Source organism: Rhipicephalus microplus, unplaced genomic scaffold, assembly GCF_043290135.1.
Source record: "Rhipicephalus microplus isolate Deutch F79 unplaced genomic scaffold, USDA_Rmic scaffold_12, whole genome shotgun sequence".
Classification (NCBI taxonomy): Eukaryota; Metazoa; Arthropoda; class Arachnida; order Ixodida; family Ixodidae; genus Rhipicephalus; species Rhipicephalus microplus.
The window spans coordinates 14,257,844-14,275,771 of NW_027464585.1; the positions used below are offsets into that span (position 1 = coordinate 14,257,844).

At 52.8% G+C, this 17,928-nt stretch overlaps 3 non-coding genes across 3 annotated transcripts; all 3 read right to left on the reverse strand.

Moving 5' to 3' along the window:
- Positions 1-6,158: 6,158 nt before the first annotated feature.
- Positions 6,159-6,232, reverse strand: TRNAN-GUU (transfer RNA asparagine (anticodon GUU)). The gene has a single exon. It is a non-coding gene; the product is annotated as a tRNA-Asn (tRNA).
- A 3,003-nt stretch (positions 6,233-9,235) lies between these two features.
- TRNAN-GUU (transfer RNA asparagine (anticodon GUU)) lies at positions 9,236-9,309 on the reverse strand. The gene has a single exon. It is a non-coding gene; the product is annotated as a tRNA-Asn (tRNA).
- Positions 9,310-14,660: 5,351 nt separating this feature from the next.
- TRNAN-GUU (transfer RNA asparagine (anticodon GUU)) lies at positions 14,661-14,734 on the reverse strand. Its single transcript has one exon. It is a non-coding gene; the product is annotated as a tRNA-Asn (tRNA).
- Positions 14,735-17,928: the final 3,194 nt, after the last annotated feature.

Consider the following 17,928-nt stretch of genomic DNA (forward strand, 5'->3'; position numbering starts at 1 on the left):
GGGTGGGCTCGAACCTCTAACTTTTCCGTTACAGCCGATCGCGCTAGCCAATTGCGCCACGGAGAAAGTCTTGCTCCACTCTCACCACCATCAGAACATATCTTCAAAGCTATCAGCCCAAAGAAAAAAAAGCGCCGCCCCACCACCGGGTGGGCTCGAAACTCCAACCTTTCGGTTAACAGCCGATCGCGCTAGCCAATTGCGCCACGGAGACAGTCGTGCTCCACATTCACCACCATCAGAACATATCTTCAAAGCTCTCAGCGCAAAGAAAAAAGCAACACACCACTCCCGGGAGGGCTCAAAACTCCAACCTTTCGGTTAACAGCCGATTCAGCTAGTCAATTGCGTAGCAGAGACAGTCTTGCTCCACTCTCACCACCATCAGAACATATCTTCAAAGCTATCAGCGCAAAGAAAAAAGCAACACACCACTCCCGGGAGGGCTCGAACCTCCAACTTTTCGGTTAACAGCCGATCGCGCTAGCCAATTGCGCCACGGAGGCAGTCCTGCTCCACTCTCACTGCCATCAGAACATATCGTCAAAGCTATCAGCCCAAAGAAAAAAAAGCGCCGCACGACCACCGGGTGGGCTCGAACCTCCAACATTTCGGTTAACAGCCGATCGCGCTAGCCATTTGCGCCACGGAGACAGTCGTTCCCCACTCTCACCACCGTCAGAACATTTCTTCAGAGCTATCAGCCCAAAAAAAAAGCACCGCACCACCACCGGGTGGGCTCGAACCTCCAAACTTTCGGTTAACAGCCGATCGTGCTAGCCAATTTCGCCACGGAGACAGTCGTGCCCCACTTTTACCACCATCAGAACATATCTTCAAAGCTATCAGCCCAAAGAAAAAAAAAGCGCCGCACCACCACCGGGTGGGCTCGAACTTCCAACTTTTCGGTTAACAACCGATCGCGCTAGCCAATTGCGCCACGGAGACAGTCGTGCTCCACTCTCACCACGATCAGAACATATCTTCAAACCTATCAGCGCAAAGAAAAAAAAGCGCCGCACCACCACCGGATGGGCTCGAACCTCCAACCTTTCGGTTAACAGCCGATCGCGCTAGCCAATTGTGCCACGGAGACAGTCCTGCTCCTCTCTCACCAACATCAGAACATATCTTCAAAGCTATCAGCCCAAATAAAAGCGCCGCACCACCACTGGGTGGGCTCGAACCTCCAATTTTTCGGTTAACAGCCGATCTCGCTAGCCATTTGCGGCACGGAGACAGTCCTGCTCCATTCTCACCACCATCAGAACATATCGTGAAAGCTATCAGCCCAAAGAAAAAAAAGCGCCGCACTACCACCGGGTGGGCTCGAAACTCCAACCTTTACGTTAACAGCCGATCGCGCTAGCCAATTGCGCCACGGAGACAGTCCTGCTCCACTCTCACCACCATCAGAACATATCCTCAAAGCTATCAGCGCAAAGATAAAAAAAGCGCCGCACCACCAACGGGTGGACTCGAACCTCTAACTTTCCCGTTACAGCCGATCGCGCTAGCCAAATGCGCCACGGAGACAGTCGTGCTCTACGCTCACCACCATCAGAACATATCTTCAAAGCTATCGGTGCAAATAAAAAAGCAACACACCACTCCCGGAAGGGCTCGAAACTCCAACTTTTCAGTTAAGAGTCGATCGCGCTAGCTAATTGTGCCATGGAGAGAGTCCTGGTCTACTCTCACCACCATCAGAACATATCTTTAAAGCTCTCAGCCCAAAGGAAAAAAAGCACCGCACCACCAGCGGGTGGGCTCGAACCTCCAACCTTTCGGTTAACAGCCGATCGCGCTAGCCATTTGCGCCACGGGGACAGTCGTGCTCCACTCTCACCACCATCAGAACATTTATTCAGAGCTATCAGCCCAAAGAAAAAAAAGCGCCGCACCACCAACGGGTGGGCTCGAACCTCCAAGCTTTCGGTTAACAGCCGATCGCGCTAGCCAATCGCGCCACGGAGACAGTCGTGCTCCACTCTCACCAATATCAGAACATAACTTCAAAGCTATCAGCGCAAAGACAAAATCAACACACCACTCCCGAGAGGGCTCGAAACTCCAACCTTTCGGTTAACAGCCGATCGCGCCAGCCAATTGCGCCATGGAGAGAGTCCTGGTGCACTCTCACCACCATCAGAACATATCTTTAAAGCTATCAGCCTAAAGGAAAAAAAGCGCCGCACCCTCACCGGGTGGCCTCGAACCTCCAACCTTTCGGTTAACAGCCGATCGCGCTAGCCAATCGCGCCACGGACCCAGTCGCGCTCCACTTTCACCACCAATAGAACATATCTTCAAAGCTATCAGCGCAAAGAAAAAAGCAACACACCACTCCCGGGAGGGCTCGAACCTCCAACTTTTCAGTTAACAGCCGATCGCGCTAGCCAATTGCGCCATGGAGAGAGTCCAGGTCCACTCTCACCACCATCAGAACCTATCTTTAAAGCTATAAGCCCAAAGGAAAAAAAGCGCCGCACAACCACCGGGTGGGCTCGAACCTCCAACGTTTCGGTTAACAGCCGATCGCGCTAGCCATTTGCGCCATGGAGACAGTCGTGCTCAACTCTCACCACCGTCAGAACATTTATTCAGAGCTATCAGCCTAAAGAAAAAAAAGCGCCGCACCACCACCGGGTGGGCTCGAACCTCCAACCTTTCGGTTAACAGCCGATCGCGCTAGCCAATTGCGCCACGGAGACAGTCGTGCTCCACTCCTACCAATATCGGAACATATCTTCAAAGCTATCAGCGCAAAGACAAAAGCAACACACCACTCCCGGGAGGACTCGAAACTCCAACCTTTCGGTTAACAGCCGATCGCGCTAGCCAATTGCGCCACGGAGACAGTCCTGCTCCACTCTCACCACCATCAGAACATATCTTCAAAGCTATCAGCCCAAAGAAAAAAAAGCGCCGCACCACCACCGGGTGGGCTCGAACCTCCAACCTTTCGGTTAACAGCCGATCGCGCTAGCCATTTGCGCCACGGAGACCGTCCCTCTCCACTCTCAACATCATGAGAACATATCTTCAAAACTCTCAGCCCAAAGAAAAAAAGCGCCGCACCACCACCGGGTTGGCTCGAAACTGTAACCTTTCGGTTGACAGCCGATCGCGCTAGCCAATTGCGCCACGAAGACAGTCCTGCTCCTCTCTCACCACCATTAGAACATATCTTCAAATCTATCAGCCCAAAGAAAAAAAAGCGCCGCACCACCTCCAGGTGGGCTCGAACCTCCAACCTTTCGGTTAACAGCCAATCGCGCTAGCCAAATGCGCCACTGAGACAGTCGTGCTCTACGCTCACCACCATCAGAACATATCTTCAAAGCTATCATTGCAAAGAAAGAAGCAACACACCACTCCCGGAAGGGCTCGAACCTCCAACTTTTCAGTTAAGAGCCGATCGCGCTAGCTAATTGTGCCATGGAGAAAGTCCTGGTCCACTCTCACCACCATCAGAACACATCTTTAAAGCTCTCAACCCAAAGGAAAAAATGCACTGCACCACCACCGGGTGGCCTCGAACCTCCAACCTTTCGGTTAATTGCCGTTCGCGCTAGCGATTTGCACCACGGAGACAGTCGTGCTCCACTCTCACCACCGTCAGAACATTTGTTCAGAGCTATCAGCCCAAAGAAAAAAAAGCGCCGCACCACCAACGGGTGGGCTCGAACCTCCAACCTTTAGGTTAACAGCCGATCGCGCTAGCCAATTGCGCCACGGAGACAGTCGTGCTCTACTCTCACCACCATCAGAGCATATCTTCAAAGCTATCAGCGCAAAGGAAAAGCAACACACCACTCCCGGGAGGGCTCGAAACTCCAACCTATCGGTTAACAGCCGATCGCGCTAGCCAATCGCGCCACGGAGACAGTCCTGCTCAACTCTCACCACCATCAGAACATATCTTCAAAGCTATCAGCCCAAAAAAAAGCGCCGCACCACCACCGGGTGGGCTCGAAACTCCAACCTGTCGGTCAACAGCCAATCGCGCTAGCCAAATGCGCCACGGATACAGTCCTGCTCCACTCTCCCCACCACCAGAACATATCTTCAAAGCTATCAGCCCAAAGAAAAAAAAGCGCAGCACCACCACCGGGTGGGCTCGAACCTCTAACTTTTCCGTTACAGCCGATCGCGCTAGCCAATTGCGCCACAATGACAGTCATGCTCCACTCTCACCACCATCACAACGTATCTTTAAAGCTATCAGCGCAAAGAAAAAAGCAACACACCACTCCAGGGAGGGCTCGAAACTCCAACCTTTCGGTTGACAGCCGATTCAGCTAGTCAATTGCGCAACAGAGACAGTCTTGCTCCACTCTCACCACCATCAGAACATATCTTTAAAGCTATCAGCCCAAAGAAAAAAAAGCAACACACCACTCCCGGGAAAGCTCAAACCTCAAACTTTTCTGTTAAAAGCCGATCGCGCTAGCCAATTGCGCACCGGAGACAGTCGTGCTCCACTTTCACCACCATCAGAACATATCTTCAAAGCTATCACCCAAAGAAAAAAAAAGCCGCACCACCACCGGGTGGGCTTGAACCTCCAACCTTTCGGTTAACAGCCGATCGCGCAAGCCAATCACGCCACGGAGACAGTCGTGCTCCACACTCACCACCACTAGAAGATATCGTCAAAGCTATCAGCGCAAACATAAAAGCAACACACCACTCTCGGTAGGGCTTGAACCTCCAACTTTTCGGTTAACAGCCGATCGCGCTAGCCATTTGCGCCACGGAGACAGTCGTGCTCCACTCTCACCACCTTCAGAACATTTCTTCAGAGCTATCAGCCCAAAGAAAAAAAAAGCGCCGCACCACAACCGGGGGGCTCGAACCTCCAACCTTTCGGTTACAGCCGATCGTGCTAGCCAATTGCGCCACGGAGACAGTCATGCCCCACTTTCACCACCATCAGAACATATCTTCAAAGCTATCAGCCCAAAGAAAAAAAAGAGCCGCACCACCACCGGGTGGGCTCGAAACTCCAACTTTTCGGATAACAACCGATCGCGCTAGCAAATTGCGCCACGGAGACAGTCGTGCTCCACTCTCACCACCATCAGAATATATCTTTAAAGCTATCAGCGCAAAGAGAAAAAGCGCCGCGCCACCACCGGGTGGGCTCGATCCTCCAACCTTTCGGTTAACAGCCGATTGCGATAGCCAATTGCGCCACGGAGACAGTCCTGCTCCTCTCTCACCACCATCAGAACATATCTTCAAAGCTAACAGCCCAAAAAAAGCGCCGCACCACCACCTTGTGGGCTCGAACCTCCAATTTTTCGGTTAACAGCCGATCGCGCTAGCCATTTGCGGCACGGAGACAGTCCTGCTTCATTTTCACCACCATCAGAACATAACTTCAAAGCAATCAGCCCAAAGAAAAAATAGCGCCGCAGTACCGCCGGGTGGGCTCAAAACTCCAACCTTTCGGTTAACAACCGATCGCGCTAGCCAATTGCGCCACGGAGACAGTCGTGCTCCGCTCTCATCACCATCAGAACATATCTTCAAAGCTATCAGCGCAAAGAAAAAAAAGCGCCGCACCACCACCTGGTGGGCTCGAACCTCCAACCTTTCGGTTAACAGCCGATCGCGCTAGCCAATTGCGCCACGGAGACAGTCCTGCTCCTCTCTCACCACCATCAGAACATATCTTCAAAGCTATCAGCCCAAAAAAAAAGCCGCACCACCACCGGGTGGGCTCGAACCTCCAACCTTTCGGTTAACAGCCGGTCGCGCTAGCCAATTGCGCCACGGAGACAGTCGTGCTCTACTCTCACCACCATCAGAACATATCTTCAAAGCTATCAGCCCAAAGAAAAAAAAAGCGCCGCACCACCAATGGGTGGACTCGAACCTCTAACTTTCCCGTTACAGCCGATCGCGCTAGCCAATTGCGCCACGGAGACAGTCTTGCTCCACTCTCCCTACAATCAGAACATATCTTCAAAGCTATCAGCCCAAAGAAAAAAAGCGCCGCACCACCACCGGGTGGGCTCGAACCTCCAACCTTTCGGTTAAAAGCCAATCGCGCAAGCCAATTGCGCCACAGAGACAGTCGTGGTCCACTCTCACCACCATCAGAACATAACTTCAAAGCTATCAGCGCAAAGAAAAAAGACACACACCACTCCCGGGAGGGCTCGAACCTCCAACTTCTCGGTTAACAGCCGATCGCGCTAGCCAATTGCGCCACGGAGGCAGTCCTGCTCCACTCTCAATGCCATCAAAACATATCTTCAAAGCTATCAGCCCAAAGAAAAAAAAGCGCCGCACGACCACCGGGTGGGCTCGAACCTCCAACCTTTCGGATAACAGCCGATCGCGCTAGCCATTTGCGCCACGGAGACAGTCGTGCTCCTCTCTCACCACCATCAGAACATATCTTTCAAGCTATCAGCCCAAAGAAAAAAAAAGCGCCGCACCACCACCGGGTGGGCTCGAACCTCTAACTTTTCCGTTACAGCCGATCGCGCTAGCCAATTGCGCCACGGAGAAAGTCTTGCTCCACTCTCACCACCATCAGAACATATCTTCAAAGCTATCAGCCCAAAGAAAAAAAAGCGCCGCCCCACCACCGGGTGGGCTCGAAACTCCAACCTTTCGGTTAACAGCTGATCGCGCTAGCCAATTGCGCCACGGAGACAGTCGTGCTCCACATTCACCACCATCAGAACATATCTTCAAAGCTCTCAGCGCAAAGAAAAAAGCAACACACCACTCCCGGGAGGGCTCAAAACTCCAACCTTTCGGTTAACAGCCGATTCAGCTAGTCAATTGCGTAGCAGAGACAGTCTTGCTCCACTCTCACCACCATCAGAACATATCTTCAAAGCTATCAGCGCAAAGGAAAAGCAACACACCACTCCCGGGAGGGCTCGAAACTCCAACCTATCGGTTAACAGCCGATCGCGCTAGCCAATCGCGCCACGGAGACAGTCCTGCTCAACTCTCACCACCATCAGAACATATCTTCAAAGCTATCAGCCCAAAAAAAAGCGCCGCACCACCACCGGGTGGGCTCGAAACTCCAACCTGTCGGTCAACAGCCAATCGCGCTAGCCAAATGCGCCACGGATACAGTCCTGCTCCACTCTCCCCACCACCAGAACATATCTTCAAAGCTATCAGCCCAAAGAAAAAAAAGCGCAGCACCACCACCGGGTGGGCTCGAACCTCTAACTTTTCCGTTACAGCCGATCGCGCTAGCCAATTGCGCCACAATGACAGTCATGCTCCACTCTCACCACCATCACAACGTATCTTTAAAGCTATCAGCGCAAAGAAAAAAGCAACACACCACTCCAGGGAGGGCTCGAAACTCCAACCTTTCGGTTGACAGCCGATTCAGCTAGTCAATTGCGCAACAGAGACAGTCTTGCTCCACTCTCACCACCATCAGAACATATCTTTAAAGCTATCAGCCCAAAGAAAAAAAAGCAACACACCACTCCCGGGAAAGCTCAAACCTCAAACTTTTCTGTTAAAAGCCGATCGCGCTAGCCAATTGCGCACCGGAGACAGTCGTGCTCCACTTTCACCACCATCAGAACATATCTTCAAAGCTATCACCCAAAGAAAAAAAAAGCCGCACCACCACCGGGTGGGCTTGAACCTCCAACCTTTCGGTTAACAGCCGATCGCGCAAGCCAATCACGCCACGGAGACAGTCGTGCTCCACACTCACCACCACTAGAAGATATCGTCAAAGCTATCAGCGCAAACATAAAAGCAACACACCACTCTCGGTAGGGCTTGAACCTCCAACTTTTCGGTTAACAGCCGATCGCGCTAGCCATTTGCGCCACGGAGACAGTCGTGCTCCACTCTCACCACCTTCAGAACATTTCTTCAGAGCTATCAGCCCAAAGAAAAAAAAAGCGCCGCACCACAACCGGGGGGCTCGAACCTCCAACCTTTCGGTTACAGCCGATCGTGCTAGCCAATTGCGCCACGGAGACAGTCATGCCCCACTTTCACCACCATCAGAACATATCTTCAAAGCTATCAGCCCAAAGAAAAAAAAGAGCCGCACCACCACCGGGTGGGCTCGAAACTCCAACTTTTCGGATAACAACCGATCGCGCTAGCAAATTGCGCCACGGAGACAGTCGTGCTCCACTCTCACCACCATCAGAATATATCTTTAAAGCTATCAGCGCAAAGAGAAAAAGCGCCGCGCCACCACCGGGTGGGCTCGATCCTCCAACCTTTCGGTTAACAGCCGATTGCGATAGCCAATTGCGCCACGGAGACAGTCCTGCTCCTCTCTCACCACCATCAGAACATATCTTCAAAGCTAACAGCCCAAAAAAAGCGCCGCACCACCACCTTGTGGGCTCGAACCTCCAATTTTTCGGTTAACAGCCGATCGCGCTAGCCATTTGCGGCACGGAGACAGTCCTGCTTCATTTTCACCACCATCAGAACATAACTTCAAAGCAATCAGCCCAAAGAAAAAATAGCGCCGCAGTACCGCCGGGTGGGCTCAAAACTCCAACCTTTCGGTTAACAACCGATCGCGCTAGCCAATTGCGCCACGGAGACAGTCGTGCTCCGCTCTCATCACCATCAGAACATATCTTCAAAGCTATCAGCGCAAAGAAAAAAAAGCGCCGCACCACCACCTGGTGGGCTCGAACCTCCAACCTTTCGGTTAACAGCCGATCGCGCTAGCCAATTGCGCCACGGAGACAGTCCTGCTCCTCTCTCACCACCATCAGAACATATCTTCAAAGCTATCAGCCCAAAAAAAAAGCCGCACCACCACCGGGTGGGCTCGAACCTCCAACCTTTCGGTTAACAGCCGGTCGCGCTAGCCAATTGCGCCACGGAGACAGTCGTGCTCTACTCTCACCACCATCAGAACATATCTTCAAAGCTATCAGCCCAAAGAAAAAAAAAGCGCCGCACCACCAATGGGTGGACTCGAACCTCTAACTTTCCCGTTACAGCCGATCGCGCTAGCCAATTGCGCCACGGAGACAGTCTTGCTCCACTCTCCCTACAATCAGAACATATCTTCAAAGCTATCAGCCCAAAGAAAAAAAGCGCCGCACCACCACCGGGTGGGCTCGAACCTCCAACCTTTCGGTTAAAAGCCAATCGCGCAAGCCAATTGCGCCACAGAGACAGTCGTGGTCCACTCTCACCACCATCAGAACATAACTTCAAAGCTATCAGCGCAAAGAAAAAAGACACACACCACTCCCGGGAGGGCTCGAACCTCCAACTTCTCGGTTAACAGCCGATCGCGCTAGCCAATTGCGCCACGGAGGCAGTCCTGCTCCACTCTCAATGCCATCAAAACATATCTTCAAAGCTATCAGCCCAAAGAAAAAAAAGCGCCGCACGACCACCGGGTGGGCTCGAACCTCCAACCTTTCGGATAACAGCCGATCGCGCTAGCCATTTGCGCCACGGAGACAGTCGTGCTCCTCTCTCACCACCATCAGAACATATCTTTCAAGCTATCAGCCCAAAGAAAAAAAAAGCGCCGCACCACCACCGGGTGGGCTCGAACCTCTAACTTTTCCGTTACAGCCGATCGCGCTAGCCAATTGCGCCACGGAGAAAGTCTTGCTCCACTCTCACCACCATCAGAACATATCTTCAAAGCTATCAGCCCAAAGAAAAAAAAGCGCCGCCCCACCACCGGGTGGGCTCGAAACTCCAACCTTTCGGTTAACAGCTGATCGCGCTAGCCAATTGCGCCACGGAGACAGTCGTGCTCCACATTCACCACCATCAGAACATATCTTCAAAGCTCTCAGCGCAAAGAAAAAAGCAACACACCACTCCCGGGAGGGCTCAAAACTCCAACCTTTCGGTTAACAGCCGATTCAGCTAGTCAATTGCGTAGCAGAGACAGTCTTGCTCCACTCTCACCACCATCAGAACATATCTTCAAAGCTATCAGCGCAAAGAAAAAAGCAACACACCACTCCCGGGAGGGCTCGAACCTCGAACTTTTCGGTTAACAGCCGATCGCGCTAGCCAATTGCGCCACGGAGGCAGTCCTGCTCCACTCTCACTGCCATCAGAACATATCGTCAAAGCTATCAGCCCAAAGAAAAAAAAAGCGCCGCACGACCACCGGGTGGGCTCGAACCTCCAACATTTCGGTTAACAGCCGATCGCGCTAGCCATTTGCGCCACGGAGACAGTCGTTCTCCACTCTCACCACCGTCAGAACATTTCTTCAGAGCTATCAGCCCAAAAAAAAAAGCACCGCACCACCACCGGGTGGGCTCGAACCTCCAAACTTTCGGTTAACAGCCGATCGTGCTAGCCAATTGCGCCACGGAGACATTCGTGCCCCACTTTCACCACCATCAGAACATATCTTCAAAGCTATAAGCCCAAAGAAAAAAAAAGCGCCGCACCACCACCGGGTGGGCTCGAACTTCCAACTTTTCGGTTAACAACCGATCGCGCTAGCCAATTGCGCCACGGAGACAGTCGTGCTCCACTCTCACCACGATCAGAACATATCTTCAAACCTATCAGCGCAAAGAAAAAAAAGCGCCGCACCACCACCGGATGGGCTCGAACCTCCAACCTTTCGGTTAACAGCCGATCGCGCTAGCCAATTGTGCCACGGAGACAGTCCTGCTCCTCTCTCACCAACATCAGAACATATCTTCAAAGCTATCAGCCCAAATAAAAGCGCCGCACCACCACTGGGTGGGCTCGAACCTCCAATTTTTCGGTTAACAGCCGATCTCGCTAGCCATTTGCGGCACGGAGACAGTCCTGCTCCATTCTCACCACCATCAGAACATATCGTGAAAGCTATCAGCCCAAAGAAAAAAAAGCGCCGCACTACCACCGGGTGGGCTCGAAACTCCAACCTTTACGTTAACAGCCGATCGCGCTAGCCAATTGCGCCACGGAGACAGTCCTGCTCCACTCTCACCACCATCAGAACATATCCTCAAAGCTATCAGCGCAAAGATAAAAAAAGCGCCGCACCACCAACGGGTGGACTCGAACCTCTAACTTTCCCGTTACAGCCGATCGCGCTAGCCAATTGCGCCCCGGAGACAGTCTTGCTCCACTCTCCCCACAATCAGAACATATCTTAAAAGCTATCAGCCCAAAGAAAAAAAGCGCCGCACCACCACCGGGTGGGCTCGAACCTCCAACCTTTCGGTAAACAGCCGATCGCGCTAGCCAATAGCGCCACAAAGACAGTCGTGGTTCACACTCACCACCATCAGAACATATCTTCAAAGCTATCAGCGCAAAGAAAAAAGCAAAACACCACTCCCGGGAGGGCTCGAACCTCCAAATTCTCGATTAACAGCCGATCGCGCTAGCCAATTGCGCCACGGAGGCAGTCCTGCTCCACTCTCACTGCCATCAGAACATATCTTCAAAGCTATCAGCTCAAAGAAAAAAAAGCGCCGCACGACCACCGGGTGGGCTCGAACCTCCAACCTTTCGGATAACAGCCGATTGCGCTAGCCATTTGCGCCACAAAGACAGTCGTGCTCCTCTCTCACCACCATCAGAACATATCTTCAAAGCTATCAGCCCAAAAAAAAGCGCCGCACCACCACCGGGTGGGCTCGAACCTCCAATTTTTCGGTTAACAGCCGATCTCGCTAGCCATTTGCGGCACGGAGACAGTCCTGCTCCATTCTCACCAGCATCAGAACATATCTTCAAAGCTATCAGCCCAAAGAAAAAAAAGCGCCGCACTACCACCGGGTGGGCTCGAAACTCCAAACTTTCCGTTAACAGCCGATCGCGCTAGCCAACTGCGCCACGGAGACAGTCCTGCTCCACTCTCACCAGCATCAGAACATATCTTCAAAGCTATCAGCCCAAAGAAAAAAAAGCGCCGCACCACCACCGGGTGGGCTCGAACCTCTAACTTTTCCGTTACAGGCGATCGCGCTAGCCAATTGCACATCGGAGACAGTCGTGCTCCACTCTCACCACCATCAGAACGTATCTTCAAAGCTATCAGCGCAAAGAAAAAAAAGCGCCGCACCACTACCGGATGGGCTCGAACCTCCAACCTTTCGGTTAACAGCCGATCGCGCTAGCCAATTGCGCCACAGAGACAGTCGTGCTCCACTCTCACCACCGTCAGAACATTTCTTCAGAGCTATCAGCCCAAAGCAAAAAAGGCGCCGCACCACCACCGGGTGGGCTCGATCCTCCAACCTTTCGGTTAACAGCCGATCGTGCTAGCCAATTGCACCACGGAGACAGTCGTGGTCCACTCTCACCACCATCAGAACATATCTTCAAAGCTATCAGCGCAAAGAAAAAAGCAACACACCACTCCCGGGAGGGCTCGCACCTCCAACTTTTCGGTCAACAGCCGATCGTGCTAGCCAATTGCGCCACGGAGGCAGTCCTGCTCCACTCTCACTGCCATTAGAACATATCTTCAAAGCTATCAGCCCAAAGAAAAAAAGCGCCGCACCACCACCGGGTGGGCTCGAACCTCCAACTTTTGGGTTAACAACCGATCGCGCTAGCCAATAGCGCCACGGAGACAGTCGTGCTCCACTCTCACCACCATCAGAACATATCTTCAAAGCTATCAGCGCAAAGAAAAAAAGCGCCGAACCACCACCCGGTGGGCTCGAACCCTTCCGTTAACAGCCGATCGCGCTAGCCAATTGCGCCACGGAGACAGTCCTGCTCCACTCTCACCACCATCAGAACATATCCGCAAAGCTATCAGCCCAGAGAAAAAAAAGCGCCGCACCACCACCGGGTGGGCTCGAACCTCTAGCTTTTCCGTTACAGGCGATCGCGCTAGCCAATTGCACATCAGAGACAGTCGTGCTCCACTCTCACCACCATCAGAACGTATCTTCAAAGCTATCAGCGCAAAGAAAAAAAAGCGCCGCACCACTACCGGATGGGCTCGAACCTCCAACCTTTCGGTTAACAGCCGATCGCGCTAGCCAATTGCGCCACAGAGACAGTCGTGCTCCACTCTCACCACCGTCAGAACATTTCTTCAGAGCTATCAGCCCAAAGCAAAAAAGGCGCCGCACCACCACCGGGTGGGCTCGATCCTCCAACCTTTCGGTTAACAGCCGATCGTGCTAGCCAATTGCACCACGGAGACAGTCGTGGTCCACTCTCACCACCATCAGAACATATCTTCAAAGCTATCAGCGCAAAGAAAAAAGCAACACACCACTCCCGGGAGGGCTCGCACCTCCAACTTTTCGGTCAACAGCCGATCGTGCTAGCCAATTGCGCCACGGAGGCAGTCCTGCTCCACTCTCACTGCCATTAGAACATATCTTCAAAGCTATCAGCCCAAAGAAAAAAAGCGCCGCACCACCACCGGGTGGGCTCGAACCTCCAACTTTTGGGTTAACAACCGATCGCGCTAGCCAATAGCGCCACGGAGACAGTCGTGCTCCACTCTCACCACCATCAGAACATATCTTCAAAGCTATCAGCGCAAAGAAAAAAAGCGCCGAACCACCACCCGGTGGGCTCGAACCCTTCCGTTAACAGCCGATCGCGCTAGCCAATTGCGCCACGGAGACAGTCCTGCTCCACTCTCACCACCATCAGAACATATCTGCAAAGCTATCAGCCCAGAGAAAAAAAAGCGCCGCACCACCACCGGGTGGGCTCGAACCTCTAGCTTTTCTGTTACAGCCGATCGCGCTAGGCAATTGCGCCACGGAGACAGTCGTGCTCCACTCTCACCACCATCACAACGTATCTTCAAAGCTATCAGCGCAAAGCAAAAAGCAACACACCACTCCAGGGAGGGCTCGAAACTCCAACCTTTCGGTTGACAGCCAATTCAGCTAGTCAATTGCGCAACAGAGACAGTCTTGCTCCACTCTCACCACCATCAGAACATATCTTCAAAGCTATCAGCCCAAAGAAAAAAAAGCAACACACCACTCCCGGGAAAGCTCGAACCTCAAACTTTTCGGTTTAAAGCCGATCGCGCTAGCCAATAGCGCCACGGAGACAGTCGTGCTCCACATTCACCACCATCAGAACATATCTTCAAAGCTATCAGCCCAAAGAAAAAAAAAGCCGCACCACCACCGGGTGGGCTCGAACCTCCAACCTTTCGGTTAACAGCCGATCGCGCTAGCCAATTGCGCCACGGAGACAGTCCTGCTCCTCTCTCACCACCATCAGAACATATCTTCAAAGCTATCAGCCCAAAAAAAAAGCCGCACCACCACCGGGTGGGCTCGAACCTCCAACCTTTCGGTTAACAGCCGGTCGCGCTAGCCAATTGCGCCACGGAGACAGTCGTGCTCTACTCTCACCACCATCAGAACATATCTTCAAAGCTATCAGCCCAAAGAAAAAAAAAGCGCCGCACCACCAATGGGTGGACTCAAACCTCTAACTTTCCCGTTACAGCCGATCGCGCTAGCCAATTGCGCCACGGAGACAGTCTTGCTCCACTCTCCCTACAATCAGAACATACCTTCAAAGCTATCAGCCCAAAGAAAAAAAGCGCCGCACCACCACCGGGTGGGCTCGAACCTCCAACCTTTCGGTTAACAGCCAATCGCGCTAGCCAATTGCGCCACAGAGACAGTCGTGGTCCACTCTCACCACCATCAGAACATAACTTCAAAGCTATCAGCGCAAAGAAAAAAGCAACACACCACTCCCGGGAGGGCTCGAACCTCCAACTTCTCGGTTAACAGCCGATCGCGCTAGCCAATTGCGCCACGGAGGCAGTCCTGCTCCACTCTCACTGCCATCAAAACATATCTTCAAAGCTATCAGCCCAAAGAAAAAAAAGCGCCGCACGACCACCGGGTGGGCTCGAACCTCCAACCTTTCGGATAACAGCCGATCGCGCTAGCCATTTGCGCCACGGAGACAGTCGTGCCCCTCTCTCACCACCATCAGAACATATCTTCCAAGCTATCAGCCCAAAGAAAAAAAAAGCGCCGCACCACCACCGGGTGGGCTCGAACCTCTAACTTTTCCGTTACAGCCGATCGCGCTAGCCAATTGCGCCACGGAGAAAGTCTTGCTTCACTCTCACCACCATCAGAACATATCTTCAAAGCTATCAGCCCACAGAAAAAAAAGCGCCGCCCCACCACCGGGTGGGCTCGAAACTCCAACCTTTCGGTTAACAGCCGATCGCGCTAGCCAATTGCGCCACGGAGACAGTCGTGCTCCACATTCACCACCATCAGAACATATCTTCAAAGCTCTCAGCGCAAAGAAAAAAGCAACACACCACTCCCGGGAGGGCTCAAAACTCCAACCTTTCGGTTAACAGCCGATTCAGCTAGTCAATTGCGTAGCAGAGACAGTCTTGCTCCACTCTCACCACCATCAGAACATATCTTCAAAGCTATCAGCGCAAAGAAAAAAGCAACACACCACTCCCGGGAGGCCTCGAACCTCCAACTTTTCGGTTAACAGCCGATCGCGCTAGCCAATTGCGCCACGGAGGCAGTCCTGCTCCACTCTCACTGCCATCAGAACATATCGTCAAAGCTATCAGCCCAAAGAAAAAAAAGCGCCGCACGACCACCGGGTGGGCTCGAACCTCCAACATTTCGGTTAACAGCCGATCGCGCTAGCCATTTGCGCCACGGAGACAGTCGTTCTCCACTCTCACCACCGTCAGAACATTTCTTCAGAGCTATCAGCCCAAAACAAAAGCACCGCACCACCACCGGGTGGGCTCGAACCTCCAAACTTTCGGTTAACAGCCGATCGTGCTAGCCAATTGCGCCACGGAGACAGTCGTGCCCCACTTTCACCACCATCAGAACATATCTACAAAGCTATCAGCCCAAAGAAAAAAAAAGCGCCGCACCACCACCGGGTGGGCTCGAACTTCCAACTTTTCGGTTAACAACCGATCGCGCTAGCCAATTGCGCCACGGAGACAGTCGTGCTCCACTCTCACCACGATCAGAACATATCTTCAAACCTATCAGCGCAAAGAAAAAAAAGCGCCGCACCACCACCGGATGGGCTCGAACCTCCAACCTTTCGGTTAACAGCCGATCGCGCTAGCCAATTGTGCCACGGAGACAGTCCTGCTCCTCTCTCACCAACATCAGAACATATCTTCAAAGCTATCAGCCCAAATAAAAGCGCCGCACCACCACTGGGTGGGCTCGAACCTCCAATTTTTCGGTTAACAGCCGATCTCGCTAGCCATTTGCGGCACGGAGACAGTCCTGCTCCATTCTCACCACCATCAGAACATATCGTGAAAGCTATCAGCCCAAAGAAAAAAAAGCGCCGCACGACCACCGGGTGGGCTCGAAACTCCAACCTTTACGTTAACAGCCGATCGCGCTAGCCAATTGCGCCACGGAGACAGTCCTGCTCCACTCTCACCACCATCAGAACATATCCTCAAAGCTATCAGCGCAAAGATAAAAAAAGCGCGGCACCACCAACGGGTGGACTCGAACCTCTAACTTTCCCGTTACAGCCGATCGCGCTAGCCAATTGCGCCACGGAGACAGTCTTGCTCCACTCTCCCCACAATCAGAACATATCTTAAAAGCTATCAGCCCAAAGAAAAAAAGCGCCGCACCACCACCGGGTGGGCTCGAACCTCCAACCTTTCGGTAAACAGCCGATCGCGCTAGCCAATAGCGCCACAGAGACAGTCGTGGTTCACACTCACCACCATCAGAACATATCTTCAAAGCTATCAGCGCAAAGAAAAAAGCAAAACACCACTCCCGGGAGGGCTCGAACCTCCAAATTCTCGATTAACAGCCGATCGCGCTAGCCAATTGCGCCACGGAGGCAGTCCTGCTCCACTCTCACTGCCATCAGAACATATCTTCAAAGCTATCAGCTCAAAGAAAAAAAAGCGCCGCACGACCACCGGGTGGGCTCGAACCTCCAACCTTTCGGATAACAGCCGATCGCGCTAGCCATTTGCGCCACGGAGACAGTCGTGCTCCTCTCTCACCACCATCAGAACATATCTTCAAAGCTATCAGCCCAAAAAAAAGCGCCGCACCACCACCGGGTGGGCTCGAACCTCCAATTTTTCGGTTAACAGCCGATCTCGCTAGCCATTTGCGGCACGGAGACAGTCCTGCTCCATTCTCACCAGCATCAGAACATATCTTCAAAGCTATCAGCCCAAAGAAAAAAAAGCGCCGCACTACCACCGGGTGGGCTCGAAACTCCAACCTTTCCGTTAACAGCCGATCGCGCTAGCCAACTGCGCCACGGAGACAGTCCTGCTCCACTCTCACCAGCATCAGAACATATCTTCAAAGCTATCAGCCCAAAGAAAAAAAAGCGCCGCACCACCACCGGGTGGGCTCGAACCTCTAACTTTTCCGTTACAGGCGATCGCGCTAGCCAATTGCACCACGGAGACAGTCGTGCTCCACTCTCACCACCATCAGAACGTATCTTCAAAGCTATCAGCGCAAAGAAAAAAAGCGCCGCACCACTACCGGATGGGCTCGAACCTCCAACCTTTCGGTTAACAGCCGATCGCGCTAGCCAATTGCGCCACAGAGACAGTCGTGCTCCACTCTCACCACCGTCAGAACATTTCTTCAGAGCTATCAGCCCAAAGCAAAAAAGGCGCCGCACCACCACCGGGTGGGCTCGATCCTCCAACCTTTCGTTTAACAGCCGATCGTGCTAGCCAATTGCAACACGGAGACAGTCGTGGTCCACTCTCACCACCATCAGAACATATCTTCAAAGCTATCAGCGCAAAGAAAAAAGCAACACACCACTCCCGGGAGGGCTCGCACCTCCAACTTTTCGGTCAACAGCCGATCGTGCTAGCCAATTGCGCCACGGAGGCAGTCCTGCTCCACTCTCACTGCCATTAGAACATATCTTCAAAGCTATCAGCCCAAAGAAAAAAAGCGCCGCACCACCACCGGGTGGGCTCGAACCTCCAACTTTTGG